The sequence below is a fragment of the Cervus elaphus genome, chromosome 12 (genome assembly GCF_910594005.1).
Source record: "Cervus elaphus chromosome 12, mCerEla1.1, whole genome shotgun sequence".
In the NCBI taxonomy this organism is placed as follows: domain Eukaryota; kingdom Metazoa; phylum Chordata; class Mammalia; order Artiodactyla; family Cervidae; genus Cervus; species Cervus elaphus.
This window is the reverse complement of record NC_057826.1, coordinates 91064937-91074046: the sequence shown is the minus strand read 5'-3', so window position 1 is coordinate 91074046 and position 9110 is coordinate 91064937. Positions and strand designations below refer to the sequence as shown.

Below are 9110 nucleotides of genomic sequence, written 5' to 3'. Positions count from 1 at the left end.
GATGCGAGAGGACTTGTGTGTGTGTGTGTGTGTGTGTGTGTGCGCGCGCGCTTGCGCTTGTGTCCTTAGCTATGTGTGTGACAGGGACCGAGCAAGTAGACAAAGGAGGCGGCAAGGCGAACTCTGGGGCAGTTTTGCTTCCTCTTCTCTCCTGCAGCCCATTCCCCTCCTCCCATGCACACACACACACACACACACACGTGCGCGCGCACACACATCCACACCCAAGTGTGAGTGTCGGGCATCAGCCACATCGGTTCCTTCCGAGCAGCGGAGATCGCTTCTCCGGAAGCTTGGGGCCGGGCCGAGCTTCCGCGGTCGCCGAAGCTGCTGCCAAAACGGCCTAAACGGGACTGGGGCTGCGGCTTGGCGGAGCCCGAGCGGCGGCGGCGCGATTAGGGGCCGCGAGGGTGTTCGCCTTTTGCCGAAAGTCCTTTCGAGAAGAGCTTTGCTTGAGAGGGGAACACCTAGACCTAAAGCACAGTCCTTCCCATAAAAGCTGCCCCTTCCCCAACGAAACGCCAGGTTTAGAAGCCACGGCGCCTGGCGCGCGCTTTAAGAGGGAGGGTAGCGGCCCGGCACCGGGCGGCCAGCTCCCGGGACCCGGCTCCCGAACGCGCACCTGGCCGCACGTCCCCGGGGACTGGGAGGGGGTTAGTGCCCACCTGGGAGGGGCTCGGGGGTGGCCAAGGTCGGGACGCGGGGGCAGAGGTGGGGAGAAGTGTCAGAGTTAGGCACGCGGCCTGGCGGAGGCGCCCCGCTCCTTCACACCGGCGGCTCCTCGGCAGCCGGCACCCCCGCGGCCCCGCGCCCTGTCTGCGGGAGCGAGGAGAGGCTGCCGCCTGGAGAGGAGGAGAGGGCGCCGGGCCTCACAGGTGTGCACACCCGCGCTCGGGGCCCACAGCCGCCCCAGATCAGCCGCGGGCCGGGCAGCTTTCTCCACACGCACACGCTCGTATATTCTGTTTTGTTGCATCTTTCAGGTCGATAAATAAATGTGTAACAGTTAATGTGAAGACACATCAGAGTAATAACAATGGGACGAAATCAAAGGATTATCCATCTCTGTTAGTAACCGCTGAATAACAATGTTGCAGCGTGATTGATAGCCCGCTTCATTTTATGACTTTTCTATTGGTCTTGATTTTTATAGCAGTATAAACAAACTAAATCATTTCTTCCAAGACTTCAGAGCATAAGCATCTGATGGTGGGGGTTGAGGGCAGAGGGAAAAAGGAAAGGCGGGAAGAAAAAAAAAAAAAAAGGAAATCTGAGAGTGGGAGGGGGTGACGGGTGACTGGGTGGGGTGGGGGCGTCGGGTGGCGAGGGAGCAAGCTGGGGCTGGCCGGCGAGTCAGCAGTCGGCTGCCAGCAGGCGTGGCGAGGAAAATGACAATAGTCTGGACGTAAAATGCTCGCCCCCGCTCCCGGTTCCCTCTCTGCAGCTCGTTTCGTTTGGCCAATGTCTGAATCCACCTGGGCAGCTCCTGAGATGTATTTACCCGAGTTTTATTCTCCGTCATCTTCCCACGTTCCTCGGGCAGCCGGGAAAGTGCCGGTCAGGCCCATTGCTATTGATAATTTAAGGCATTTCCCACATGATCATGGGAACTGAAGTCCCTAACAAGGCGAGGCTTTAGCCCAATGGCCCCCAAATCTTCGGAATGACAAGAATGTCTTCAGAAATCACTTCAAAGCAAAGTAAAAGGATTTTCTATGACGGATCCAGTGATTTTTCCTCAATAAATAGGTTTTAGATTGTTACACACACGTAGAAGTGGAACAAAGGGAACTACCAGAAAATATATTGGTTGCCCCTAATAAAATTTATTTAGACAGTTTACTTCTCATAAAAAATAGAGATTGAATTTTGTACAAGAGCCTGCCAAGGGGCGATGCACAGGGAAATCATTTTTTTCTTTCTCTTTTTTTCCCCCTTCTTCTTTTTAACGAAGCACAAAGAGCATTTAAAGGCCAGGGAATCCAATCCAGCTCTCGCTGGGCCACGCGCTCAGACAGAACCAGAGAACTTTGTAGTTTTGAAAGAAGGTGGTTTTCTGGGAGATACACACACACACACACACACACACACACACACACATATATTTAAGAAAACAAAACCTCGAAGGTTGATTATATAAACTACCAACACAGCAACTACAAAATTGCCTTTCCTTCTGCTTTCCCATCCTGGTCCAGAGCAAGGTTTAGGAATAGAGTGTGACTGGATAGAGGGGTGGGATGGTATGGGGGGATCCAGGCAGCAAGTGCTTTAATGATGGATTTATGCTGATTAGGTTTTGTAATTCTGATTTTCTCTCTATTTCCACATTCATTGCGAATCCTTTGTAGAAACCTAGAGAGAGAAAATAAAAATATATACCAGATGCTCCTGAAGAATTGGGTAGTGTGCCCAGAGCCCTAATTGCTTTTTCCATTTACAGAAGCCTTGGGTGTTTATTAAATGTAACTTTCGGTTGCTTGGGCTGTTTGTAAACTACTCTTTTTTTTTTTTGCAGACAGTGGGCTGAATTATGGCGCGTTATTATTCACATTCCTGCTATTAAATGCTGAATTGTAACATTGTTCCCTTTAATGAGGAGCGCCTCCCTCAATAATTAACGATCTCACATTTTCCTATTTTCTTGCCTGATGAAAAGAATCAATTTTAATTCGTGGTAAATTACAGCCATGCTTTTGGGTATTATTTGCTTACAGAAAACAAATCAAGTGACTTGAACACTCCTGTTTACTTTTCCAGATATGCAATAACCCAAGCGCGATGGCGAGTCAGATGGCGTTCTACCTTAAAACCTCAAACAGAATAAAGAGTGGGGGCAAATACCCGAAGAAAAAAACAGAAGGGTCTCAAGTCCACTGCGCTGGAAAGAAGTTCTCCCACAACTTTCAAATCCCCCAGCCCTCACCCTCAGCACCCAACCCGTCCCGGAAAGGGCTCCGTGGGGCACACTACGGTTTAGGAGCGCTGGATGTCTATCTCATCTCGGGCAGTCGATGGGAGGATGGGGTGAGTGGAAGGAAAAGGACCTGGGAGGGCCGCCAAGCGTCTGGGAAGGGGTGATAGGTGCTTCCACACTTCTCTGCATAAAAGAACACTCTCGAGGTCCCCAGCTAAAGAGACCATAGCCAAAAAGGCTTTCAGCACTCCCGTCCGGTCACTGGGAAAGGGCCCTCGGTTTGTCTTCGGGCCGCGACTCTCGGCTCTTCCTCCAGGGGCTAAATGAGCGCCTTCAACCCCTAGCCGAACAGGTCTGGGCCCGGCCCCCAAGTGCATCCTCCAGTCCTTTCTGCGTTGGGAGCGCAGGGACTCCCGGCCGCTCTCAGCCAGGGTTTTGTCCCACTGATGTCGTCGCGGAGCTCGTGGCCAAAAAAAAAAAAAAATTCCTTGCTCCAGCCTAGAAGCTAGAAGTCAAAGATCCACACTCTAGACTTTATTTATTATTATTATTTAGGCGCAGGGAGCCGGAGCTGCGCGCGCGTGACGCGTGTACTTGTGCGGGCGTTTGTAGGGGCAGTCTGTGTCCGTTGCCTGCGCACCCGAAATCTCGGGGTTGTGCCGAGGGGGGCGGAGGAGCGAAACCCCGCCGCCAGAGCGTCTGATTTCCTACCCTTCCCAGAAGCCCGTGGCGATACTTGAACTCAACATATTTTTTTTTTTCCACCGCAGTTAAGTTTCCCATACATTCGAGTTTGCAAACTACATCCATGCAGTCCACCTGATGACTCTTCGTGGGCGCTGGAGTGGGTCCCTTGCTTATTGTTTTCAATCTCTGCCTTCCAACAACTAACATCCGCGGTCCTCAACGCAGAAAATTCAGCACAAAACAATGACAGATCAGTACCCGCCCGCCTGACTCCGTATCTCCTCTATCCCGCCTTTAGCCCTGTAATTTTAATGGCCCCAATTAGCCACACGGAATATAATAAGTGACATAGAGATTTTGTTTGTTATGTGTTAAGTTCGCTGCTTTTCTGATTTCTATTTACTCAGGATAAATAATCATATATCAGCTATTCAGTTAGGTGACAAGGCTAGTAATTGGAATAAAAAGAAAAACATCTCATCCTTATCTCTTTCTATAACTAGATATAGCGCTAATAAGACTGCATCAATCTTATCTAGCAAATAAATAAAATAGACAAACAAACAAATTCGCCTCCAACAAGTTAATGCGGTGTATCTGAGTGGAAAGTAGATATTTTCACGCATTCTGGAGATGAGGAGTGACTTTTAATAAAATCACAAGAAAAACAAATGTGATTCTGTAAGCCATTCCTGGCGCCGCCGGCGCCCCCACCTCCGCGCACGCTCCCCGCCCGGCCCCACCGTCCCAACCTCCTTCTTCCCGCCGGCAGCTCGGTCCCGGCCTGAGACCCGCGCCGGAGCCGGGCTTCCCCGGGTGTGCACTTGGGGGGCGGGGAGGGGGGCGATACATTCTCCCGGGAGGGAGCCGTCGTCAAGGAGGATTTCCTCCTGGCAGCTCTCTCCTCTCTGCCGTCCTGCCCTCGCTCCTTTCGCTTCCCTTTTCCCTTTCCTCTCCTCTCCTCTCGCGTCCCACTCCCTCCTTCCTCTCTCTCTTGCCTTGCCGCCTTCCCATCCCTTCCTCTCGTTCCCTCCCTGTGCCTCCATCCTGCAGTCCCCTTTCTCAGACTTTTCTCCCCCTTTCTCTCTCTCCCCTTTCCCTCCTCTCCCTCCCGCTCCCCTCCCTCCCCCCTTCCCCGCGGCCCGAGCGCGGCTAATTCCGGGCGTCTATATTCACTCAATTAGAGAAATCTACAGAGAAGATCGATCTTCCATCTGCAGACATGCCAGCTTAACAAATTAGATTCTTGTTTCGTGCAGGTGATTTGGTGACAGTTGGGGAATTAGAAGTAATAAGTTGTTGTGTTTGAGCCCGGGCCCCCGCCCCCAGCCCGCGGCCCTCCCCGCCCGCGGGCCCCCCGGCCGCGCCCGCCGCCCGGGCGCCCCCTCCCCAGCCCCCTCCCCCCAAAGTCGGTCCGCGCCCGCCGCCGCCGCCGCCGCCGCATCCCCCGCCGTAATTAGTGCTGCTGCCCTCCATGTGGGCTCGATTAAACCGTGATTTAGCCGAAAGAAATATAATTATGGCTGCAAATAAAATAATCAGCATTGAAGAGCGATTTCCTTAATGAGATGGAGCGGTTGCACGTCACGGAGTAAAGGGGTCTCATTAAGAGGTGGTAATGAGGCTTGGGTGGATGGTGCCGTCACAAAATAGCCCGACTCCTCTGCCGGCCCGGCCGGCCCGCCCGAAGCGGCCGCCGCCCCGCGGCCCCGCCGTCCCGGAGGGGCGCCCGGGCCGACCCCGCCCGGCCCGCAGGGGGCGCTGCGCCGGCCGCGCGGCCTGCCCCCTCCCCGGGCCCACGCCTCCGTCGGGCAGGCCCGGGCGGGCTTGGGCGCCCGCCGTCGGCGTCGCGAGCAGGGTTTGCCCCGACGACTCCGAGGACAGCGGTCGCTGGAGGAGCGAGGATCGCTGGAGGAGTCGGAGCGAGGGTCCCCGGGCTGGGCCGGGCGCCGAGGGGCCGTGCACGGAACCTGTGGGCACAGGTGGACGTGACTCCGACCCCACGAGAGCAGCACGCGGGCAGCTGTGTGCCCGGGCAGCGCAGCATCGCCGCGGGCGCGTCTGCACGCGGCAAAGGCTGGGCCTTCACTGGCCTCGAGTCCTGAGGGGCAACGGCCGTGGGGGTCTCTGTCTCTCCGCGTCATTGTCCAAACATTATTAAAGTACTGAAAAAGCAACAACTCTGTTATGAGCACCTCGTGGGGCGGGGTGGCGGGGGAGTCTTGAATAAGTTATTCCAAAGATTTCTTAAATGGGTAGCTCTCCCCTTTCCAGTTTATTAGGCTTAGGACAGCCTGTGCATTCCTTCTTTGCATCAAGGTGTGTACACATGCATGTCCCTGGTGTCCAGATGTGGTGATACTTCAGTATTTGTATTTCTAATTAGGTTATTAACCTTCTCCTTGAATCGGTTTTATCATTTGGAACCATTCTCAGCTGGACAAGGAAATACATTATCCACACAAAGTGACTGATGAGGTTGCTGACCAATATTTGCCCAGCTCCTACTATGTGCTGGGCATGTCAGTGATGGGTCCTGGGGAGTGAGAGGTGAGCAAAGGGTCAGACCCCTGGCCCGGTGGAGCTTACAGTCCAGCATGCCCTGCACTGAGTTTTTCAGCCATGGTGGACTGGCCATCAGGCATTTACACCCTGTGAGAGGCAGAGGTGAGCCTGAGAAGCAGCTGTTTTAATATGCTCTGACCCTCCCACCTTCTCAATCAATGTTCTTTTTCCACCCAGGAACACGGGATCCTGAGGAATAAAGTAATTTTAGGTGTTAAGAGTTAATGTAATACCTTTTATAGAATGTTCCCATTTTAAAAGAGGAATGCAAGGTGAGGCAAATTGCCTAGATAAATGACATCCATGTCTGTCTGGTGGTAGTGGGAGGCTTGAAAGAGGAGGATTAGGGGATAAATCACTACTGTCCAAAATGACTGCTTTCCTAATCAGCCTTGCTTGCTCTGATGGTAACTCCTGTATTTAAAATAATTTTTTCTTAGGGGAGTCACAGATCCCTTTGAGAATCTGATGAAAGCTATACACCTCCTCCCACTAAAATGCATATATATTTGCAATCAACTTTGGGAGGTGTTCAGGCCCCCCAGAGCCCCAGCTTGTGAAAGAGTGGTATATGCAGGTGAATCTTTAACATTTGTGATTATGAGGAGAAATAATACAAATATCCAGAGGAGTTCTATCAATCAACCTGAACTTAGGGAGGAGCTGAGTCAAGAATCAAAAATGAATTGCCAAACCAGTAAGTTTCAGGGGAAAAAAAACTGGTTAGTGGATGCATGCAGTCTGGCAGATTTACAACAAATTCACATTTTCCATCTCACCCAAATATAGGTTGATATTAATCCAAACCTATATACAGTGTTTTCATGTGGTAGAGAATTGTTGGGAAAACTACCTTGTTGGTGGCAACTCTTGTCCCCAGATGCAGGCCCTGGGCATCCAGCACTCTGGCTGGGGCGGGCAGCAGCCTCACACAATGGTGGGTCATAAACACGCAGACCTTGCCCTGGGTTGTGATACAAGTGAATGTATTAAAATTCACACACTGGGACCACAGGGAGTGAAGGGTGATTAAAAGTCTGTCGTAAGCCCACTAAAGCCCCCAAACCCAGAGCTTAAGTTAATTCTCTTATTCACTCCCCAAAGGCATTTTACACATTAGAGTCTGAAACCAAGCAGCAGGCCTGCCTTCTCTGCCCTCCCATGCTTCCCCAACACGTTAACATATGGAACCAGAGAGCCTTTCCTGGGTGGAAGATAATGCTTTCCTGGCTGCTTTAGAATAAGGGTTTATTCTCCACCTCTCCCTTAATTTTCAAGAGGTCCTCAAGATACCCATCAGAAGGGATATTGACTTTTCTGTGTATACTTTTCATAATCTCCTTTTCAGTCTCATGAAGCGACTGCATTAGGGAAAGGAGGATGTGTTAGGTAGGATACATATCAGGCTGCTGTACCAGCCACCCCAAATTGGAGTAACTTAGACAAGATGGAATTTTATTTCTCTCTCACATTCCAAGGCGGATACAGAGCTCCAAAAGATTGAGAACTCACCCTTCCTTATTGTTGTCCTGCCTTCCTCAACATCTGGCTTCCATCTCATGGGCTAAGATGGCTGCTCCAGCTGCTGCCGCCTCCTCTGTATTTCAGACAGCTGGAAAGGGAGATGAAGAAGCAGCTTCATACCCTTAGAAAGGGTGTGGCTCAGAGATGCACCTGCCCCTCTCACAATGCATTGACCAAAATCTATGTCAATAGAGAACGAGAAATGTAGTCTTTACCTGAAGTAGTTAAAACATTAAAAAGGAGGTTTTTATGAGTTTCCTGCTCTGGGAAGCACATAATTGCTATCTTCTACATGGCCTTCACTTGTGACTTGGCCCTCATCCTCACTTTTTTTCTGAATTTGCACTGAAAGGTTGGTGTGTGTTTTGAGGGGGAGGACAGAAGGGAAATAGAAGCCGAGAGTCCAGTTAGGCATCTAATACAATAACCCAAGGGAGAAACGATGGTTACTCACTCCAGAATGAGAGCAGCAGGCAAAGTGATAAGTGATTGGAAACTGAAAATTTTCCTTAGGAAGAGCCTAGGGTTTGCTTCTACTATGGGGTACAAGAGAGGAGTCACAATAATGCTATTCATTCATTGTCTGTTCATTCACTCATTAATTTACTAAATTGTTACTGAGCACCAGTTGTAAGCCAAGCACTGGGCTGGACTCTGCGGACACACAGAGGGTGTAGTCATGCCTCGACAGCTGACCAAAAATGATAGACAGCAGAGGAATAAACATGAGCATCAGGTGTATGATAAAGAACAAGTACCTTAAAAAAAAAAAAAAAAAAAAAAAGAACAAGTACCAGAGGCTATGAGATACTAACACAGAGGAATGCAACCTGGCCTAGGAGCCTGGGGAGTATTGTCGAAGCTGAGACAAGAAGGGTAGATAGGAATTGGCCAGGAATTTGAGGGTGGGGTGGGGGCAGAAGATGAAGCGTGTTCCTGTAAAGGAATATTCTCCAAGTCTTAACTCCTTCCATGGCCTCATGTCATCTACTTGACATAGTACATGAAACCCTGGGCTGTGCTGTCTGGAAACTTGAACTTACTTCATTTTGTTTCTTACAGAGAAACTGCTTTTTGAAGTTCAATTCAACTTAATTCAACAAACATTTGTAGATCCTGGGCCAGATTTCCAGTCCACAGACAAAAGCCTCTGGTACCATTTTACTGAAAGAAGATAATAAAAGGGAAGTCATCAAATTTTAGGAAAGGCAGAGGCATTCTCCATGAGGTCAGACTAAAACTCAAAGAATATCAACTAGAAAGACATGTGCTGAGCAGTGACGTGATCAAAGTCTATGTAATTCAGAAAGAATTACAGGAGAACAAACATGGATTAGGAGACAACCCACAGTCTTCAAGGCAAGTGAAAGGAAGTCCTTTATACAGGGGAAATTAAACTTATGAGATTTGTTACCTC

At 50.4% G+C, this 9110-nt stretch overlaps 1 long non-coding RNA gene across 1 annotated transcript; it reads right to left on the bottom strand.

Annotated features, from left to right (window-relative positions):
- Window positions 1–7033: 7033 nt before the first annotated feature.
- LOC122704896 lies at window positions 7034–8854 on the bottom strand. The gene is made up of 3 exons (XR_006343976.1): window positions 8737–8854; window positions 7682–7781; window positions 7034–7133 (listed from the first exon to the last, which is right to left on the bottom strand). It is a non-coding gene; the product is annotated as an uncharacterized LOC122704896 (long non-coding RNA).
- Between the last annotated feature and the right edge of the window lie 256 nt (window positions 8855–9110).